Source organism: Oncorhynchus masou, chromosome 31, assembly GCF_036934945.1.
Source record: "Oncorhynchus masou masou isolate Uvic2021 chromosome 31, UVic_Omas_1.1, whole genome shotgun sequence".
Taxonomy (NCBI): domain Eukaryota; kingdom Metazoa; phylum Chordata; class Actinopteri; order Salmoniformes; family Salmonidae; genus Oncorhynchus; species Oncorhynchus masou.
In genome coordinates, this window is record NC_088242.1 from 239,765 (window position 1) to 263,102 (window position 23,338).

A 23,338-nucleotide genomic window follows, 5' to 3' on the forward strand; every position below is an offset into this window, starting at 1 on the left:
GACACAGACTATAATGGTTAGGAAGGACACAGACTATAATGGTTAGGAAGGAGGACACAGACTATAATGGTTAGGAAGGAGGACACAGACTATAATGGTTAGGAAGGAGGACACAGACTATAATGGTTAGGAAGGAGGACACAGACTATAATGGTTAGGAAGGACACAGACTATAATGGTTAGGAAGGACACAGACTATAATGGTTAGGAAGGAGGACACAGACTATAATGGTTAGGAAGGACACAGACTATAATGGTTAGGAAGGAGGACACAGACTATAATGGTTAGGAAGGACACAGACTATAATGGTTAGGGAGGACACAGACTATAATGGTTAGGAAGGACACAGACTATAATGGTTAGGAAGGAGGACACAGACTATAATGGTTAGGAAGGAGGACACAGACTATAATGGTTAGGAAGGACACAGACTATAATGGTTAGGGAGGACACAGACTATAATGGTTAGGAAGGAGGACACAGACTATAATGGTTAGGAAGGAGGACACAGACTATAATGGTTAGGAAGGACACAGACTATAATGGTTAGGAAGGAGGACACAGACTATAATGGTTAGGAAGGAGGACACAGACTATAATGGTTAGGAGAGGACACAGACTATAATGGAGGACACAGACTATAATGGTTAGGAAGGAGGACACAGACTATAATGGTTAGGAAGGAGGACACAGACTATAATGGTTAGGAAGGACACATACTATAATGGTTAGGAAGGACACAGACTATAATGGTTAGGAAGGAGGACACAGACTATAATGGTTAGGAAGGAGGACACAGACTATAATGGTTAGGAGGGAGGACACAGACTATAATGGTTAGGAAGGACACAGACTATAATGGTTAGGAAGGACACAGACTATAATGGTTAGGAGTGAGGACACAGACTACTGGTTATGGTTAGTACTAGTTATGGTAGTACGAGTTATGGTATTTCTGGTTATGGTAGTACTAGTTATGGTAGTACTAGTTATGGTAGTACTAGTTATTGTAGTACTGGTTATGGTAGTACTAGTTATGGTAGTATTGGTTATGTTAGTACTGGTTATGGTAGTACTGGTTATGGTATTACTGTTTATGGTAGTACTAGTTATTGTAGTACTAGTTATGGTAGTACTGGTTATGGTAGTACTAGTTATGGTATTACTAGTTATGGTAGTTCTGTTTATGGTAGTGCTTGTTATGGTAGTACTAGTTATTGTAGTACTAGTTATGGTAATACTGGTTATGATAGTACTAGTTATGGTAGTACTGCTTATGGTTGTACTAGTTATTATAGTACTAGTTATGGTAGTAGTGGCTATTGTAGTACTCATTATTGTAGTACTGGTTATGGTAGTACTAGTTATGGTAGTACTAGTTATTGGAGTACTAGTTATGGTAGTACTGGTTATGGTAGTACTGGTTATGGTAGTACTAGTTATTGTTACTTGTTATGGTAGTACTTGTTATGGTAGTACTAGTTATTGTAGTACTGGTTATGGTAGTACTAGTTATGGTAGTATTGGTTATGGTAGTACGAGTTATGGTATTACTGGTTATGTTAGTACTAGTTATGGTAGTACTGGTTATGATTGTACTGGTTATTGTAGTACTCATTATGGTAGTACTGGTTATAGTATTACTGGTTATGGTAGTACTGGTTGTGGTAGTACTGGTTATGATAGTACTGGTTATGGTAGTACTGGTTATGGTAGTACTAGTTATTGTAGTGCTAGTTATGGTAGTACTGGTTATGGTATTACTGGTTATGGTAGTACTAGTTATTTTAGTACTAGTTATGGTAGTACTGGGTATGGCAGTACTGGTTATGGCAGTACTAGTAGTTATGGTAGTACTGGTTATAGTAGTACGCGTTATTGTAGTTCTGGCAATGGTAGTACTGGTTATGGTAGTACTTGTTGTGGTATTACTGGTTATGGTAGTACTGGTTATGGTAGTACTAGTTATTGTAGTACTAGTTATGGTAGTACTGGTTATGGTTGTACTAGTTATTGTAGTACTAGTTATGGTAGTACTCGTTATGGTAGTACTGGTTATGGTATTACTAGTTATGGTAGTACTAGTTATTGTAGTTCTGGTTATGGTAGTACTGGTTATGGTTGTACTAGTTATTGTAGTACTGCTTATGGTTGTACTAGTTATTATAGTACTAGGTATGGTAGTAGTGGTTATGGTAGTACTCGTTATTGTAGTACTGGTTATGGCAGTACTAGTTATGGTAGTACTAGTTATTGTAGTACTGGTTGTGGTAGTACTGGTTATGGTAGTTCTAGTTATTGTAATACTTGTTATGGTAGTACTGGTTATGGTAGTACTTGTTATTGTAGTACTAGTTATTGTAGTACTAGTTATGGTAGTATTAGTTATGGTAGTATTGGTTATGGTATTACTGGTTATGGTAATACTAGTTATGGTAGTATTGGTTATGGTAGTACGAGTTATGGTATTACTGGTTATGGTAATACTAGTTATTGTAGTACTAGTTATGGTAGTACGAGTTATGGTATTACTGGTTATGGTATTACTGGTTATGGTAGTACTGGTTATGGTAGTACTTGTTATGGTAGTACTAGTTATTGTAGTACTGGTTATGGTAGTACTAGTTATGGTGGTATTGGTTATGGTAGTACGAGTTATGGTATTACTGGTTATGGTAGTACTAGTTATGGTAGTACTGGTTATGATTGTACTGGTTATGGTATTACTGGTTATGGTAGTACTAGTTATGGTAGTACTTGTTATGATAGTACTAGTTATCGTAGTACTGGTTATGATTGTACTGGTTATGGTATTACTGGTTATGGTAGTACGAGTTATGGTATTACTGGTTATGGTAGTACGAGTTATGGTATTACTGGTTATGGTAGTACTGGTTATGGTATTACAGGTTATGGTAGTACTAGTTATGGTAGTACTTGTTATGCTACTACTAGTTATTGTAGTACTAGTTATGGTAGTACTGGTTATGATTGTTCTGGTTATGGTATTACTGGTTATGGTTGTACTAGTTATGGTAGTACTTGTTATGCTACTACTAGTTATTGTAGTACTGGTTATGGTAGTACTAGTTATTGTAGTATTGGTTATGGTAGTACGGTATTACTGTTATGGTGGTACTGGTTATGGTATTACTGGTTATGGTAGTACTGGTTATGGTATTACAGGTTATGGTAGTACTAGTTATTGTAGTACTAGTTATTGTAGTACTAGTTATGGTAGTACTGGGTATGGCAGTACTAGTAGTTATGGTAGTACTGGTTATAGTAGTACTCGTTATTGTAGTTCTGGTTATGGTAGTACTGGTTATGGTAGTACTAGTTATTGTAGTACTGCTTATGGTTGTACTAGTTATTATAGTACTAGTTATGGTAGTATTGGTTATGGTAGTACTCGTTATTGTAGTACTAGTTATGGTAGTACTGGTTATGGTAGTACTGGTTATGGTAGTACTAGTTATTGTAGTACTGCTTATGGTTGTACTAGTTATTATAGTACTAGTTATGGTAGTAGTGGTTATGGTAGTACTCGTTTACATTTACATTTACGTCATTTGGCAGACGCTCTTATCCAGAGCGACTTACAAATTGGGGAATTCACCTTATGACATCCAGTGGAACAGACACTTTACAATAGTGCATCTAAATCATTTAAGGGGGGGGGTGAGAAGGATTACTTTATCCTATCCTAGGTATTCCTTAAAGAGGTGGGGTTTCAGGTGTCTCCGGAAGGTGGTGATTGACTCCGCTGTCCTGGTGTCGTGAGGGAGTTTGTTCCACCATTGGGGGGCCAGAGCAGCGAACAGTTTTGACTGGGCTGAGCGGGAACTGTACTTCCTCAGTGGTAGGGAGGCGAGCAGGCCAGAGGTGGATGAACGCAGTGCCCTTGTTTGGGTGTAGGGCCTGATCAGAGCCTGGAGGTACTGCGGTGCCGTTCCCCTCACAGCTCCGTAGGCAGGCACCATGGTCTTGTAGCGGATGCGAGCTTCAACTGGAAGCCAGTGGAGAGAGCGGAGGAGCGGGGTGACATGAGAGAACTTGGGAAGGTTGAACACCAGACGGGCTGCGGCGTTCTGGATGAGTTGTAGGGGTTTAATGGCACAGGCAGGGAGCCCAGCCAACAGCGAGTTGCAGTAATCCAGACGGGAGATGACAAGTGCCTGGATTAGGACCTGCGCCGCTTCCTGTGTGAGGCAGGGTCGTACTCTGCGGATGTTGTAGAGCATGAACCTACAGGAACGGGCCACCGCCTTGATGTTAGTTGAGAACGACAGGGTGTTGTCCAGGATCACGCCAAGGTTCTTAGCGCTCTGGGAGGAGGACACAATGGAGTTGTCAACCGTGATGGCGAGATCATGGAACGGGCAGTCCTTCCCCGGGAGGAAGAGCAGCTCCGTCTTGCCGAGGTTCAGCTTGAGGTGGTGATCCGTCATCCACACTGATATGTCTGCCAGACATGCAGAGATGCGATCGCCACCTGGTCATCAGAAGGGGGAAAGGAGAAGATTAATTGTGTGTCGTCTGCATAGCAATGATAGGAGAGACCATGTGAGGTTATGACAGAGCCAAGTGACTTGGTGTATAGCGAGAATAGGAGAGGGCCTAGAACAGAGCCCTGGGGGGACCCCAGTGGTGAGAGCGCGTGGCGAGGAGACAGATTCTCGCCACGCCACCTGGTAGGAGCGACCTGTCAGGTAGGACGCAATCCAAGCGTGGGCCGCGCCGGAGATGCCCAACTCGGAGAAGGTGGAGAGGAGGATCTGATGGTTCACAGTATCGAAGGCAGCCGATAGGTCTAGAAGGATGAGAGCAGAGGAGAGAGAGTTAGCTTTTGCAGTGCGGAGCGCCTCCGTGATACAGAGAAGAGCAGTCTCAGTTGAATGACTAGTCTTGAAACCAGACTGATTTGGATCAAGAAGGTCATTCTGAGAGAGATAGCGGGAGAGCTGGCCAAGGACGGCACGTTCAAGAGTTTTGGAGAGAAAAGAAAGAAGGGATACTGGTCTGTAGTTGTTGACATCGGAGGGATCGAGTGTAGGTTTTTCAGAAGGGGTGCAACTCTCGCTCTCTTGAAGACGGAAGGGACGTAGCCAGCGGTCAGGGATGAGTTGATGAGCGAGGTGAGGTAAGGGAGAAGGTCTCCGGAAATGGTCTGGAGAAGAGAGGAGGGGATAGGGTCAAGCGGGCAGGTTGTTGGGCGGCCGGCCGTCACAAGAAGTGAGATTTCATCTGGAGAGAGAGGGGAGAAAGAGGTCAGAGCACAGGGTAGGGCAGTGTGAGCAGAACCAGCGGTGTCGTTTGACTTAGCAAACGAGGATCGGATGTCGTCGACCTTCTTTTCAAAATGGTTGACGAAGTCATCGGCAGAGAGGGAGGAGGGGTGGAGGGGGATGCTTGGAATTTAGAGTGGTAGAAAGTGGCTTTAGCAGCAGAGACAGAGGAGGAAAATGTAGAGAGGAGGGAGTGAAAGGATGCCAGGTCCGCAGGGAGGCGAGTTTTCCTCCATTTCCGCTCGGCTGCCCGGAGCCCTGTTCTGTGAGCTCGCAATGAGTCGTCGAGCCACGGAGCGGGAGGGGAGGACCGAGCCGGCCTGGAGGATAGGGGACATAGAGAGTCAAAGGATGCAGAAAGGGAAGAGAGGAGGGTTGAGGAGGCAGAATCAGGAGATAGGTTGGAGAAGGTTTGAGCAGAGGGAAGAGATGATAGGATGGAAGAGGAGAGAGTAGCGGGGGAGAGAGAGCGAAGGTTGGGACGGCGCGATACCATCCGAGTAGGGGCAGTGTGGGAAGTGTTGGATGAGAGCGAGAGGGAAAAGGATACAAGGTAGTGGTCGGAGACTTGGAGGGGAGTTGCAATGAGGTTAGTGGAAGAACAGCATCTAGTAAAGATGAGGTCGAGCGTATTGCCTGCCTTGTGAGTAGGGGGGAAGGTGAGAGGGTGAGGTCAAAAGAGGAGAGGAGTGGAAAGAAGGAGGCAGAGAGGAATGAGTCAAAGGTAGACGTGGGGAGGTTAAAGTCGCCCAGGACTGTGAGAGGTGAGCCGTCCTCAGGAAAGGAGCTTATCAAGGCATCAAGCTCATTGATGAACTCTCCGAGGGAACCTGGAGGGCGATAAATGATAAGGATGTTAAGCTTGAAAGGGCTGGTAACTGTGACAGCATGGAATTCAAAGGAGGCGATAGACAGATGGGTAAGGGGAGAAAGAGAGAATGACCACTTGGGAGAGATGAGGATCCCGGTGCCACCAGCCCGCTGACCAGAAGCTCTCGGGGTGTGCGAGAACACGTGGGCGGACGAAGAGAGAGCAGTAGGAGTAGCAGTGTTATCTGTGGTGATCCATGTTTCCGTCAGTGCCAAGAAGTCGAGGGACTGGAGGGAGGCATAGGCTGAGATGAACTCTGCCTTGTTGGCCGCAGATCGGCAGTTCCAGAGGCTACAGGAGACCTGGAACTCCACGTGGGTCGTGCGCGCTGGGACCACCAGATTAGGGTGGCCGCGGCCACGCGGTGTGGAGCGTTTGTATGGTCTGTGCAGAGAGGAGAGAACAGGGATAGATAGACACATAGTTGACAGGCTACAGAAGAGGCTACGCTAATGCAAAGGAGGTTGGAATGACAAGTGGACTACACGTCTCGAATGTTCAGAAAGTTAAGCTTACGTAGCAAGAATCTTATTGACTAAAATGATTGAAATGATACAGTACTGCTGGAGTAGGCTAGCTGGCAGTGGCTGCGTTGTTGACTTTGTAGGCTAGCTGGCAGTGGCTGCGTTGTTGACACTACACTAATCAAGTCGTTCCGTTGAGTGTAATAGTTTCTACAGTGCTGCTATTCGGGGGCTAGCTGGCTAGCTAGCAGTGTTGATTATGTTACGTTACGTTAAAAGAACGACAATAGCTGGCTAGCTAACCTAGAAAATCGCTCTAGACTACACAATTGTCTTTGAAACAAAGACGGCTATGTAGCTAGCTAGCTACGATCAAACAAATCAAACCGTTGTACTGTAATGAAGTGAAATGAAAATGTGATACTACCTGTGGAGCGAAGCGGAATGTTGACCGGGTTGTTGAAGTTCTATTCGGTAGACATTGGCTAGCTGTTGGCTAGCTAGCTAGCAGTATCTCCTGCGGACCGTGGTGTAGATGCGACCGCTCGCTCCAACCCGGAAGCGAGTTGGAGCGAGCGTTATTGTAGTACTGGTTATGTTAGTACTAGTTATGGTAGTACTGGTTATGGTAGTACTGGTTATGGTAGTACTAGTTATGGTAGTACTGGTTATGGTAGTACTAGTTATTGTAGTACTTGTTATGGTAGTACTGGTTATGGTATTACTGGTTATGGTATTACTGGTTATGGTAGTACTGGTTATGGTAGTACTGGTTATGGTATTACAGGTTATGGTAGTACTAGTTATTGTAGTACAAGTTATGGTAGTACTGGGTATGCCAGTACTGGCTATGGCAGTACTAGTAGTTATGGTAGTACTGGTCATAGTAGTACTCGTTATTGTAGTTCTGGTTATGGTAGTACTGGTTATAGTAGTGCTAGTTATGGTAGTACTAGTTATGGTAGTACTAGTTATGGTAGTACTGCTTATGGTTGTACTAGTTATTATAGTACTAGTTATGGTAGTAGTGGTTATGGTAGTACTCGTTATTGTAGTACTGGTTATGGTAGTACTGGTTATGGTAGTACTAGTTATGGTAGTACTAGTTGTGGTAGTACTGGTTATGGTAGTACTAGTTATTGTAGTACAAGTTATGGTAGTACTGGGTATGACAGTACTGGCTATGGCAGTACTAGTAGTTATGGTAGTACTGGTCATAGTAGTACTCGTTATTGTAGTTCTGGTTATGGTAGTGCTAGTTATGGTAGTACTAGTTATGGTAGTACTGCTTATGGTTGTACTAGTTATTATAGTACTAGTTATGGTAGTACTGGTTATGGTAGTACTAGTTATGGTAGTACTGGTTATGGTAGTACTGGTTATGGTAGTACTAGTTATTGTAGTACTAGTTATGGTAGTACTAGTTATGGTAGTACTAGTTATTGGTAGTACTTGTTATGGTAGTACTAGTTATGGTAGTACTAGTTATGGTAGTACTAGTTATGGTTGTACTAGTTATGGTAGTACTGCCCTTATGGCACCCTATTCCCTGCATAGTACACTACTTTAGTCCCATAGGGTTCTATGTAGATGATATGGTAGTACTAGTTATAGTACTTTAGTTATGGTAGTACTGGTTATGGTAGTACTTCTTATGGTAGTGCATCTAAATCATTAGTTATGGTAGTACTAGTTATGGTAGTACTCCGGAGTTATGGTAGTACTGGTTTGTTCCACCATTGGCAGTACTAGTTATGGGCTAGTACTTCCTCAGTTATGGTAGTACTGGTTATGGTAGTACTGGTTATGGTAGTACACCATGGTTTGTGGTAGTACTGGAGTGGAGAGAGCGGAGGAGCGGGGTATGGTAGTACTAGTTATGGTAGTACTGGTTATGGTAGTACTAGTTATGGTAGTACTGGTTATGGTATTACTGGTTATGGTTGTACTAGTTATGTTAATATCACGCCAAGGTTCTAGTCATGTTGGATATAGATATCCCCCCCGGGAGGAAGAGCAGCTGCCCTTCCTAGTTTGATCTAAGTCCCAAATTGCACCTGGTCATATTCCCTGCATAGTACACTACTTTAGACCAGGTCCCATAGGGTTCTATGTAGATGATAAGGGTGTCATTTGGGACCTAGTCTGAGAGACTTCAGTTTGACCAAGATGTTTTAATGTTGTTCTGAGACTGAACCCTCTCTCTCTCTGTCTCTCTCCCTCCTCTCACACCTCCTATCTCACTTCTCTTTTCTCACCCCTCCTCCCCTCTCCTCCTCTCTCCTCCTCCTCCCTCCTCTCCCTCTCCTCCCTCCTCTCCTCTCCTCCCCTCCTCCCTCTCCTCCCCCCTCCTCCACTCTTTTTCCCCCCTCCTCTCCTCCCTCCTCTCACCCCTCCTCCCCTCCTCCCTCCTCCACTCCTCCCTCCTCCCCTCTCCTCTCCTCCCCTCTCCCCCCTCCCTCCCTCCTCCCCTCTCCACCCTCCTCCCCCTCTCACCCCTCCTCCCCCCTCTCACCCCTCCTCTCCTCCCTCCTCCCTCTCTCCTCTCCTCCCCTCTCCTCTCCACCCTCCTCTCCTCCCCTCTCCTCTCTCCTCTTCCTCTCCTCCTCTCCAGTTATAACAGTGGGACCTGTGTGGATGGTGATAACTGGTATCGATGTGAGTGCACTCCAGGGTTCGCTGGGCCAGACTGCAGGATCAGTACGTATTAACATGGACTCTCCCTCCTCACCCACCCACTCTGGATGTGCCGTAAGTTAGTGACTGGGTCTGGGCTGGGGCCGAGGAGAAGGGACAGTCACTCTTTTTGGCACTGGGTCACACACAGCCACAGCCACACTGACGGTGATTACACGGCCAGATCTCCCTCTGCCGGGTCTCTCTCTGCCGGTGATTACACGGCCAGATCTCCCTCTGCCAGGTCTCTCTCTGCCGGTGATTACACGGCCAGATCTCCCTCTGCCGGTGATTACACGACCAGGTCTCTCTCTGCCAGGTCTCCCTCTGCCGGTGATTACACGACCAGGTCTCTCTCTGCCAGGTCTCCCTCTGCCGGTGATTACACGGCCAGATCTCCCTCTGCCGGTGATTACATGACCAGGTCTCTCTCTGCCAGGTCTCCCTCTGCCGGTGATTACACGACCAGGTCTCTCTCTGCCGGTGATTACACGGCCAGGTCTCTCTCTGCCAGGTCTCCCTCTGCCGGTGATTACACGACCAGGTCTCTCTCTGCCGGTGATTACACGACCAGGTCTCTCTCTGCCAGGTCTCCCTCTGCCGGTGATTACACGGCCAGATCTCCCTCTGCCAGGTCTCTCTCTCTGCCGGTGATTACACGGCCAGGTCTCTCTCTGCCGGTGATTACACGGCCAGATCTCCCTCTGCCGGGTCTCTCTCTGCCGGTGATTACACGACCAGGTCTCTCTCTGCCAGGTCTCCCTCTGCCGGTGATTACACGACCAGGTCTCCCTCTGCCGGTGATTACACGGCCAGATCTCCCTCTGCCAGTTCTCTCTCTGCCGGTGATTACACGGCCAGATCTCTCTCTGCCGGTGATTACACGGCCAGTTCTCTCTCTGCCGGTGATTACACGGCCAGATCTCCCTCTGCCGGTCTCTCTCTGCCGGTGATTACACGGCCAGGTTTCCCTCTGCCGGTGATTACACGGCCAGGTCTCCCTCTGCCGGTGATTACACGGCCAGATCTCCCTCTGCCAGTTCTCTCTCTGCCGGTGATTACACGGCCAGTTCTCTCTCTGCCGGTGATTACACGGCCAGTTCTCTCTCTGCCGGTGATTACACGGCCAGATCTCCCTCTGCCGGTCTCTCTCTGCCGGTGATTACACGGCCAGGTCTCCCTCTGCCGGTGATTACACGGCCAGGTCTCCCTCTGCCGGTGATTACACGGCCAGGTCTCCCTCTGCCGGTGATTACACGGCCAGGTCTCCCTCTGCCGGGGATTACCCTCGGCCAGATCTCCTGCTGCCCAGGTCTCCCTCTGCCGGTGATTACACGGCCAGGTCTCCCTCTGCCGGTGATTAAACGGCCAGGTCTCCCTCTGCCGGTGATTACACGGCCAGATCTCCCTCTGCCAGGTTTCTCTCTGCCGGTGATTAAACGGCCAGGTCTCCCTCTGCCGGTGATTAAACGGCCAGGTTTCTCTCTGCCGGTGATTACACGGCCAGATCTCCCTCTGCCGGTGATTACACGGCCAGGTTTCTCTCTGCCGGTGATTAAACGGCCAGGTTTCTCTCTGCCGGTGATTACACGGCCAGGTTTCTCTCTGCCGGTGATTAAACGGCCAGGTTTCTCTCTGCCGGTGATTACACGGCCAGGTTTCTCTCTGCCGGTGATTAAACGGCCAGGTTTCTCTCTGCCGGTGATTACACGGCCAGATCTCCCTCTGCCGGGTTTCTCTCTGCCGGTGATTAAACGGCCAGGTTTCTCTCTGCCGGTGATTACACGGCCAGGTTTCTCCTCTGCCGGTGATTAAACTATGGCGCTCTGAGACTCTGGGGCGCTCTGAGGCTCTGGGGTGCTCTGAGGCTCTGGGGCGCTCTGAGGCTCTGGGGCGCTCTGAGGCTCTGGGGCGCTCTGAGGCTCTGGGGCGCTCTGAGCTCTGGGGTGCTCTGAGCTCTGGGGCGCTCTGAGGCGCTCTGAGACTCTGGGGTGCTCTGAGGCTCTGGGGTGCTCTGAGACTCTGGGGTGCTCTGAGCTCTGGGGTGCTCTGAGGCGCTTTGAGGCTCTGGGGTGCTCTGAGGCGCTCTGAGGCTCTGGGGTGCTCTGAGGCTCTGGGGCGCTCTGAGGCTCTGGGGCGCTCTGAGGCTCTGGGGCGCTCTGAGCTCTGGGGCGCTCTGAGGCGCTCTGAGGCTCTGGGGTGCTCTGAGGCTCTGGGGTGCTCTGAGACTCTGGGGTGCTCGGAGGCTCTGGGGCGCTCTGAGGTTCTGCAGCACCGGCCTTAGGCGTCACTACAGTCCCTGGTTTGAATCCAACCTGTATCACATCCGGCCGTGAATGGGAATCTCATAGGGCGACGCACAATTGGCCCAGCGTCTTCCAGGTTTAGCCTGGGTAGGCCGTCGTTAAGAATTTGTTCTAAACTGACTTGCCTAGTTAAATAAAGGTTAAAAAACGTGTGTGTGTTGCAGAGACTGTGAGAATTTGATGATCAGTCCAAAAAATCTAAATTCAAAAGTGTCGTTAAAGGCTTAATGTCAAACGTAATTGGATCGTTCCTGACTGCTATAATGTGTGTGTGTGTGTGTGTGTGTGTGTCAGATATCAACGAATGCCAGTCCTCCCCGTGTGTGTTTGGTGCTACCTGTGTTGATGAAATCAATGGCTTCCACTGCCTGTGTCCCCAAGACCGATCAGGACCACGTTGTCAGGACGGTAGGATCTCTGGTAAGCTCCTGATCTCTCTGTCATAGGATCTCTGAAAACACGAGCTCACGATCTCTCTGTCATAGGATCTCTGAAAACACGAGCTCCTGATCTCTCTCTGTCATAGGATCTCTGAAAACACGAGCTCCTGATCTCTCTGTCATAGGATCTCTGAAAACACGAGCTCACGATCTCTCTGTCATAGGATCTCTGAAAACACAGGCTCCTGATCTCTCTCTGTCATAGGATCTCTGAAAACACGAGCTCACGATCTCTCTGTCATAGGATCTCTGAAAACACGAGCTCACGATCTCTCTGTCATAGGATCTCTGAAAACACGAGCTCTCTCTCTGTCATAGGATCTCTGAAAACACAGGCTCACGATCTCTCTGTCATAGGATCTCTGAAAACACGAGCTCACGATCTCTCTGTCATAGGATCTCTGAAAACACAGGCTCACGATCTCTCTGTCATAGGATCTCTGAAAACACAGGCTCACGATCTCTCTGTCATAGGATCTCTGAAAACACAGGCTCTGTCATAGGATCTCTGAAAACACAGGCTCATCAAATCAAATCAAATGTTATTTGTCACATACACATGGTTAGCAGATGTTAATGCGAGTGTAGCGAAATGCTTGTGCTTCTAGTTCTGACAATGGAGTAATAACCAACAAGTAATCTAACTAACAATTCCAAAACTACTGTCTTATACACAAGTGTAAGGGGATAAAGAATATGTACAAAAAGATATATGAATGAGTGATGGTACAGAGCAGCATAGGCAAGATACAGTAGATGGTATCGAGTACAGTATATACATGTGAGATGAGTATGTAAACAAAGTGGCATAGTTAAAGTGGCTAGTGATATATTTTACAATTTACAATTCAATTCCCATTATTAAAGTGGCTGGAGTTGGAGTCTATGTCATAGGATCTCTGAAAACACGATCTCTCTGTCATAGGATCTCTGAAAACACGATCTCTCTGTCATTTGAAATTATTTTACTGTTATAATATTTTTTTATTTCTTTACAACAACAAAGAAAATCACTTTTGCTCTACTCTCTTGAACAATCAGAATGATCCAAAATGCCACAACAGCAGACTGATATTCCGGTACCTTTTGGCTAACCGTAGGCTAGGCTAACAGCAGACGGTGTACCATTGTTTTCAGGGTGCTATTCTGGTACCTTTTGGCTAACCGTAGGCTAGGCTAACTGCAGACGATGAACCGTTGTTTTCAGGGTGCTATTCCGGTACCTTTTGGCTAACCTTACGCTAGGCTAACAGCAGACGATGAACCGTTGTTTTCAGGGTGCTATTCCGGTACCTTTTGGCTAACCGTAGGCTAGGCTAACTGCAGACGATGTACCGTTGTTTTAAGGGTGCTATTCTGGTACCTTTTGGCTAACCGTAGGCTAGGCTAACAGCAGACGATGAACCGTTGTTTTCAGGGTGCTATTCTGGTACCTTTTGGCTAACCGTAGGCTAGGCTAACAGTAGACGTTGAAAGAGAAGTCTGATGTTTGCCATCATTATTCTGTAGAACTGATTCTGTTTCCAAACTGTGGGTTCTGCATTGATCTGTGTCTGGTCTTGTTCTCCATTGGTGCCTGTTTTATAATGGCTATAGTGTTGTCAGGGCTCCGCGGGGGGATAAATGCACTATGATAGTAAAATGCCTTTTCATGTAAAACACAACCCATAGCCAGGCCTGGTGACAGGAGTAACCCAACCCATAGCCAGGCCTGGTGACAGGAGTAACCCAACCCATAGCCAGGCCTGGTGACAGGAGTAACCCAACCCATAGCCAGGTGGCAGGAGTAACACAACCCACAGCCAGGCCTGGAGGCAGGAGTAACACAACCCATAGCCAGGCCTGGAAGAAGGAGTAACACAACCCATAGCCAGGTGGCAGGAGTAACACAACCCATAGCCAGGCCTGGAGGCAGGAGGTACACAACCCATAGCCAGGCCTGGAGGCAGGAGGTACACAACCCATAGCCAGGTGGCAGGAGTAACCCAACCCAAAGCCAGGCCTGGTGACAGGAGTAACCCAACCCATAGCCAGGCCTGGAAGAAGGAGTAACACAACCCATAGCCAGGTGGCAGGAGTAACCCAACCCATAGCCAGGCCTGGAGGAAGGAGGTACACAACCCATAGCCAGGCCTGGAGGCAGGAGTAACACAACCCATAGCCAGGCCTGGAAGAAGGAGTAACACAACCCATAGCCAGGCCTGGAAGGCCTGGAGGCAGGAGCCAGGCCTGGAAGAAGGAGGTACACAACCCATAGCCAGGCCTGGAAGGAGGTACACAACCCATAGCCAGGCCTGGAAGAAGGAGGTACACAACCCATAGCCAGGCCTGGAAGAAGGAGGTACACAACCCATAGCCAGGCCTGGAAGAAGGAGGTACACAACCCATAGCCAGACCTGGTGACAGGAGTAACACAACCCATAGCCAGGCCTGGAGGCAGGAGGTACACAACCCAAAGCCAGGAGGTACACAACCCATAGCCAGGCCTGGTGACAGGAGTAACACAACTCATAGCCAGGAGGTACACAACCCATAGCCAGGAGGCAGGAGGTACACAACCCATAGCCAGGAGGTACACAACCCATAGCCAGGAGGTACACAACCCATAGCCAGGAGGTACACAACCCATAGCCAGGAGGTACACAACCCATAGCCAGGTGGCAGGAGGTACACAACCCATAGCCAGTAACTCGGCAAGGGGGCATCAGAAATGATTAAGGGGGCGTCAGAAATGATTAAAGGGGCATCATAAATTATTAAGGGGTGTCAGAAATGATTAAGGGGGCGTCAGAAATGATTAAGGGGGAGTCAGAAATTATTTAGGGGGCGTCAGAAATGATTAAGGGGGAGTCAGAAATTATTTAGGGGGCGTCAGAAATGATTAAGGGGGCGTCAGAAATGATTAAGGGGGCGTAAGACATTATTAAGGGGGCATCAGAAATTATTACGGGGGCGTCAGAAATGATTAAGGGGGCGTCAGAAATGATTAAGGGGAGTCAGAAATTATTTAGGGGGCGTCAGAAATGATTAAGGGGGCGTCAGAAATGATTAAGGGGGCGTAAGACATTATTAAGGGGGCATCAGAAATGATTACGGGGGCGTCAGAAATGATTAAGGGGTGTCAGAAATGATTAAGGGGGCGTCAGAAATGATTAAGGGGGAGTCAGAAATTATTTAGGGGGAGTCAGAAATGATTAAGGGGGAGTCGGAAATGATTAAAGGGGCGTCAGAAATGATTAAGGGGCGTCAGAAATGATTAAGGGGGCGTCAGAAATGATTAAGGGGGCGTCAGAAATGATTAAGGGGGCGTCAGAAATGATTAAGGGGGCGTCAGAAATGATTAAGGGGGCACAACTATTTTAGCCCGGCTGTCTCAAGATATCAGGCTGCTGCACCGCTTTACAAACATGGACAATTCATAACCATCTCGAGAAATGACAACACTACACAGCTACATGCACAACGTCCGATGGCGTAGCAGTCGGACGTCTTGTCGTGTCGTGTCCCTTGTATATATCTTTTTTTTAATCCTTTTTTTTAAAAACATATTCTTCTTCGCATATCCTTTAAAACATTTTGCTAAACCTCAACATCTAAATGCTCTCCTGCAACCCGCCTCACCCAATGTAGCGTGGATCTGCTTTTTTTCCTAAAGTATTTATATTTACTTCGGATCCGGAACCCCTCAACTGAAGCTAGCCAGCTAACTACCAGCTATCAGTCAGCAAACCATTGCTAGCGGTCTTCAGCTAACCTTTAGCTCGGAAAGCTCTCGCCAGTTCGAACAACGCGTCTCTAACCAGAGCATAACGGACCTATTATTTGTATTTTTATTTTTATCCCTGGATTCCCACCGCAAACGGAATATTCTCATCTGGATCTTCACAACTAGCTAACTAGCTAACCGCAACCCCGGATGACTACTCCTGGCTAGCGTTTCCATCCACTGAGCTTGAAGCTAGCCCGGCCAGAGCTCCTGTGCTACCACCAAAGCATACTCCTGGGCTACAATATCAGGACCCACGACCGGTCTATCGATGTCAACGCATGAAGAGGCATAAACAGACTCAACCCCTTGCTATCTGCTTGCTTGCTAATTCGGCCTGCTAACTGCTAGCTTGCTCAGCCCCTGTCTGCTAACTGCTAGCTTGTTTAGCCCGGGCCTACTAACTGTTAGCAAGCCTGTGCTAACAAGCTAACAGTCTGAATCGCCGAGTCCCCAGCCAGCCCAACCACTCACTGGACCCATATTTACTTTCAATCTCTTTTCGATTTTTAATTTGATTATAACTCCCGGTAACCTGCCTCACCCAATGTGATACGGAATCTGCTGTTATTTTTTATTTTTAGAACACATTCAAGAACCTCCAGAAGCTAACGAGCTACAAGCTATTTAGCCATGGGTAGCCACTGCTAGCGGCTTTACCTTCTGCACAGCCAGCCAGTTTTTATTTACCTGGATAATACTCGTCAGTCCAGCTTCCCTGCCCCATCCACCGCTGCCCCCTGGACACTGATCTCTTGGCTACATAGCTGATGCATGCTGGACTGTCCATTAATCACGGTACTCCATTCTGCTTGTTTATGTTTTATCTGTCGGCCCCAGCCGCACTCAGTCTCTGTGTTTAGTTAATCCGACCCTCCCTGCCTAGTCAACGCCATTTTACCTGCTGTTGTTGTGCTAGCTGATTAGCTGTTGTTGTCTCACCTACTGTTTTAGCTAGCTCTCCCAATTCAACACCTGTGATTACTGTATGCCTCCCTGTATGTCTCTCTCAAATGTCAATATGCCTTGTATACTGTTGTTCAGGTTAGTTATCATTGTTTTAGTTTACAATGGAGCGCCTAGTTCCACTCTTCATACCTCTGATACCCCCTTTGTCCACCTCCCACACATGCGGTGACCTCACTCATTACAACTAGCATGTCCAGAGATGCAACCTCTCTCATCATCACCCAGTGCCTGGGCTTACCTCCGCTGTACCCGCACCCCACCATACCCCTGTCTGCGCATTATGCCCTGAATATATTCTACCATGCCCAGAAATCTGCTCCTTTTATTCTTTGTCCCCACCGCTCAAGGCGACCAGTTTTGATAGCCTTTAGCCGCACCCTCATACTACTCCTCCTCTGCTCCGCGGGTGATGTGGAGGTAAACCCAGGCCCTGCATGTCCCCAGGCACCCTCATTTGTTGACTTCTGTGATTGAAAAAGCCTTGGTTTCATGCATGTCAACATCAGAAGCCTCCTCCCTAAGTTTGTTTTACTCACTGCTTTAGCACACTCTGCTAACCCTGATGTCCTTGCCGTGTCTGAATCCTGGCTCAGGAAGGCCACCAAAAATTCTGAGATTTCCATACCCAACTATAACATTTTCCGTCAAGATAGAACTGCCAAAGGGGGAGGAGTTGCAGTCTACTGCAGAGAGCCTGCAAAGTAATGTCATACTTTCCAGGTCCATACCCAAACAGTTCGAACTACTAATCTTAAAAATTACTCTCTCCAGAAATAAGTCTCTCACTGTTGTCGCCTGCTACCGACCTCGCTCAGCTCCCAGCTGTGCCCTGGACACCATTTGTGAATTGATCGCCCCCATCTAGCTTCAGAGTTTGTTCTGTTAGGTGACCTAAACTGGGATATGCTTAACACCCCGGCAGTCCTACAATCTAAGCTAGATGCCATCAATCTCACACAAATCATCAAGGAACCCACCAGATACAACCCTAAATCTCTAAACAAGGGCACCCTCATAGACGTCATCCTGACCAACTGGCCCTCCAAATACACCTCCGCCGTCTTCAACCAGGATCTCAGCGATCACTGCCTCATTGCCTGTATCCGCTACGGAGCCGCAGTCAAACGACCACCCCTCATCACTGTCAAACGCTCCCTAAAACACTTCTGTGAGGAGGCCTTTCTAATCGACCTGGCCCGGGTATCCTGGAAGGACATTGACCTCATCCCGTCAGTTGAGGACGCCTGGTTATTCTTTAAAAGTAACTTCCTCACCATGTTAGATAAGCATGCTCCGTTCAAAAAATGCAGAACTAAGAACAGATATAGCCCTTGGTTCGCTCCAGACCTGACTGCCCTCGACCAGCACAAAAACATCCTGTGGCGGACTGCAATAGCATCGAATAGTCCCCGTGATATGCAACTGTTCAGGGAAGTCAGGAACCAATACACTCAGTCAGTCAGGAAAGCTAAGGCCAGCTTCTTCAGGCAGAAATTTGCATCCTGTAGCTCCAACTCCAAAAAGTTCTGGGACACTGTGAAGTCCATGGAGAACAAGAGCACCTCCTCCCAGCTGCCCACTGCACTGAGGCTAGGTAACACGGTCACCACCGATAAATCCATGATTATCGAAAACTTCAACAAGCATTTCTCAACGGCTGGCCATGCCTTCCGCCTGGCTACTCCAACCTCGGCCAACAGCTCCGCCCCCCCCGCAGCTACTCGCCCAAGCCTCTCCAGGTTCTCCTTTACCCAAATCCAGATAGCAGATGTTCTGAAAGAGCTGCAAAACCTGGACCCGTACAAATCAGCTGGGTTTGACAATCTGGACCCTCTATTTCTGAAACTATTTCTATTTCTGAAACTATTCGCCTCAATTCTCGCAACCCCTATTACCAGCCTGTTCAACCTCTCTTTCATATCGTCTGAGATCCCCAAGGATTGGAAAGCTGCCGCAGTCATCCCCCTCTTCAAAGGGGGAGACACCCTGGACCCAAACTGTTACAGACCTATATCCATCCTGCCCTGCCTAGCTAAGGTCTTCAAAAGCCAAGTCAACAAACAGGTCACTGACCATCTCGAATCACACCGTACCTTCTCCGCTGTGCAATCTGGTTTCCGAGCCGGTCACGGGTGCACCTCAGCCACGCTCAAGGTACTAAACGATATCATAACGGCCATCGATAAAAGACAGTACTGTGCAGCCATCTTCATCGACCTTGCCAAGGCTTTCGACTCTGTCAATCACCATATTCTTATCGGCAGACTCAGTAGCCTTGGTTTTTCTGATGACTGCCTTGCCTGGTTCACCAACTACTTTGCAGACAGAGTGCAGTGTGTCAAATCGGAGGGCATGCTGTCCGGTCCTCTGGCAGTCTCTATGGGGGTGCCACAAGGTTCAATTCTCGGGCCGACTCTTTTCTCTGTATATATCAATGATGTTGCTCTTGCTGCAGGCGATTCCCTGATCCACCTCTACGCTAGTAAAACCAAATGTATGCTTTTCAACCGTTCGCTGCCTGCACCTGCACGCCTGACTAGTATCACCACCCTGGATGGTTCCGACCTTGAATATGTGGACATCTACAAGTACCTAGGTGTCTGGCTAGACTGTAAACTCTCCTTCCAGACTCATATCAAACATCTCCAATCAAAAATCAAATCCAGAATCGGCTTTCTTTTCCGCAACAAAGCCTCCTTCACTCATGCCGCCAAACTTACCCTAGTAAAACTGACTATCCTACCGATCCTCGACTTCGGCGACGTCATCTACAAAATAGCTTCCAACACTCTACTCAGTAAACTGGATGCAGTTTATCAAAGTGCCATCCGTTTTGTCACTAAAGCACCTTATTACCACCCACCACTGCGACTTGTATGCTCTAGTCGGCTGGCCCTTGCTACATATTCGTCGCCAGACCCACTGGTTCCAGGTCATCTACAAGTCCATGCTTGGTAAAGCTCCGCCTTATCTCAGTTCACTGGTCACGATGGCAACACCCACCCGTAGCACGCGCTCCAGCAGGTGTATCTCACTGATCATCCCTAAAGCCAACACCTCATTTGGCCGCCTTTCGTTCCAGTTTTCTGCTGGCTGTGACTGGAACGAATTGCAGAAATCGCTGAAGTTGGAGACTTTTATCTCCCTCACCAACTTCAAACATCTGCTATCTGAGCAGCTAACCGATCGCTGCAGCTGTACATAGTCTTATCGGTCAATAGCCCACCCAATTTTACCTACCTCATCTCCATACTGTTTTTATTTATTTACTTTTCTGCTCTTTTGCACACCAATATCTCTACCTGTACATGACCATCTGATCATTTATCACTCCAGTGTTAATCTGCAAAATTGTAATTATTTGCCTACCTCCTCATGCCTTTTGCACACAATGTATATAGACCCTTTTTTTCCCCTACTGTGTTATTGACTTGATTATTGTTTACTCCATGTGTAACTCTGTGTTGTCTGTTCACACTGCTATGCTTTATCTTGGCCAGGTCGCAGTTGTAAATGAGAACTTGTTCTCAACTAGCCTACCTGGTTAAATAAAGGTGTTCTCAACTAGCCTACCTGGTTAAATAAAGGTGTTCTCAACTAGCCTACCTGGTTAAATAAAGGTGTTCTCAACTAGCCTAACTGGTTAAATAAAGGTGTTCTCAACTAGCCTACCTGGTTAAATAAAGGTGTTCTCAACTAGCCTACCTGGTTAAATAAAGGTGAAATAAAAAAATAAAACAATACCCGTCAATGCAGTGCAGAATATATGCTAATTACCGTAATACCAGCTGTTTGGTTGGTTAAATCGTGCTGAAATGTCTCCCAGTACAGCTTCCAGAGTGCTGAAAAGCTGTCTCTTCCCTCTCATTATCCTCTTCTTGCTGGCCCATTGTTTCCACCACATATTCTTTCAGATTACTACTCACTACTCTTTGCCGTTTGCCTGGAGAGGGGGTGTCCGTGTGCTTGTATTTCTCCCGTAACTCATCAAACTCACTGTCAGCTCACAGTTTTTCCACGCAATTGTGGGCACTCTGATTCCTCCAATGTCACCAGGCTGCAAGATGGTTTCGCAGTTGCCTTTGCTGCTGGGCTCAGTGGCATTGGCCTCGATGATAGCGTCTGCTCAGCGTCCTAGGCCTCGATGATAGCGTCTGCTCAGTGGCCTAGGCCTCGATGATAGCTGCTCTGCTCCTCGAGCGTCTGCTCAGTGGCCTTGATGATAGCGTCTGCTCAGCGTCCTGGCCTCGATGATAGCAGTGGCCTAGGCCTCGATGATAGCGTCTGCTCAGCGTCCTAGGCCTCGATGATAGCGTCTGCTCAGTGGCCTAGGCCTCGATGATAGCGTCTGCTCAGTGGCCTAGGCCTCGATGATAGCGTCTGCTCAGTGGCCTAGGCCTCGATGATAGCGTCTGCTCAGTGGCCTCGAGGCCTGCTCAGTGGCCTAGGCCTCGATGATAGCGTCTGCTCAGCGTCCTAGGCCTCGATGATAGCGTCTGCTCAGTGGCCTTGGCCTCGATGATAGCGTCTGCTCAGTGGCCTTGGCCTCGATGATAGCGTCTGCTCAGTGGCCTTGGCCTCGATGATAGCGTCTGCTCAGTGGCCTTGGCCTCGATGATAGCGTCTGCTCAGCGTCCTAGGCCTCGATGATAGCGTCTGCTCAGCGTCCTAGGCCTCGATGATAGCGTCTGCTCAGCGTCCTAGGCCTCGATGATAGCGTCTGCTCAGCGGCATTGGCCTCTGTGGCAGGCTTCTCCCCCTCCTCCTTGCGTTGATCCGATGCTGTCGTTGTGTTCTGGCTACCTACTTAACTGTTACCATTTAGTTTAATTCCATCCAGCTGCGCTGTGAAACGTAAACCACTAACTAATATTCATCATGGTATCAGCTACCTACTTAACTGTTACCATTTACCAGCTCTGTGAAACATATTTTTTCCCGTAGTACGTAACCTTTAAAGTAAAGCCCTTCTACTGTGAAGACCAATCAAAATACACATTTTTCAACTGGTAAAATGTGTATGACGTACGTATAGATGCGTGCAAGGGAGTTGCATGAACAAAGCAACACAACATATTGGTTAGGCATGACGGGGAGGGGGGCAGAATAAGGATACAATCTAAAGGGGCAGAATATTCCAACAACAGCAGCAGGAGGTCAGCGACCTCTTTAGCAGCACGAGTTCAACAACAGCAGCAGGAGGTCAACGACCTCTTTTGCAGCACGAGTTCAACAACAGCAGCAGGAGGTCAACGACCTCTTTAGCAGCACAACAACAGCAGCAGGAGGTCAGCGACCTCTTTAGCAGTTCAACAACAGCAGCAGGAGGTCAACGACCTCTTTAGCAGCAGGAGCTCAACAACAGCAGCAGGAGCTCAACAACAGCAGCAGGAGCTCAACAACAGCAGCAGGAGCTCAACAACAGCAGCAGGAGCTCAACAACAGCAGCAGGAGGTCAACAACACAGCAGGAGCTCAAGCAGCAGGAGTTCAACAAACAGCAGCAGGAGGTCAACGACCTCTTTAGCAGCAGGAGCTCAACAACAGCAGCAGGAGGTCAACGACCTCTTTAGCAGCAGGAGCTCAACAACAGCAGCAGGAGGTCAACACAGCAGCAGGAGGTCAACGATCTTTTAACAGCAGCACAAGTTCAACAACAGCAGCAGGAGGAGGTCAACGACCTCTTTAGCAGCACAACAGAGTTCAACAACAGCAGCAGGAGGTCAACGACCTCTTTAGCAGCAGGAGCTCAACAACAGCAGCAGGAGGTCAACTACAGCAGCAGGAGCTCAACAACAGCAGCAGGAGGTCAACAACATTAGCAGGAGGTCAACGGCCTCTTTAGCAGCAGGAGGTCAACAACAGCAGCAGGAGGTCAACAACAGCAGCAGGAGGTCAACAACAGCAGCAGGAGGTCAACAACAGCAGCAGGAGGTCAACGACCTCTTTAGCAGCAGGAGCTCAACAACAGCAGCAGGAGGTCAATCTTTGGCAGTTCACCAGTTCAACAACAGCAGCAGGAGGTCTTTAACAGCAGGAGGTCAACAACAGCAGCAGGAGGTGGTCAATTCAGCAGGAGGTCAGCAGGAGGTCAACGACCAACGCACCATAGGCTACAAAACGCTTATTCTGAAGTTTGTTGTTTTATTAAATTAAGGGTTTCAAATGCATGGATAGCTCAACAACAGCTTAGCAGGCCAGAACAGTTCAATGCATCTTGGCATAGATTCAGTGTTTCCATTCAACATGCAGGAGGAGGTCAACAACCTCAACAACAGCAGCAGGAGGTCTTTTAGCAGCAGTTCAACAACAGAGCTCAACAACAGCAGCAGGAGGTCAATGATCTCTTTAACAGCAGGAGGTCAACAACAGCAGCTCTTTAACAGCAGGAGGTCAACAACAGCAGCAGGAGGTCAACGGCCTCTTTAACAGCAGGAGGTCAACGCACCATAGGCTACAGAAACGCTATATTCTGAAGTTTGTTGTTTTATTAAATTAAGGGTTTCAAATGTCATGGTACAGGTAACTGCCAAAGTAACGGAAACATAAGGTGTCTTA

At 47.9% G+C, this 23,338-nt stretch overlaps 1 pseudogene; it reads left to right on the plus strand.

Moving 5' to 3' along the window:
- The window catches only part of LOC135524866 (protein jagged-1b-like), a 125,554-nt pseudogene that overhangs the window by 59,591 nt on the left and 42,625 nt on the right, over positions 1–23,338 (plus strand).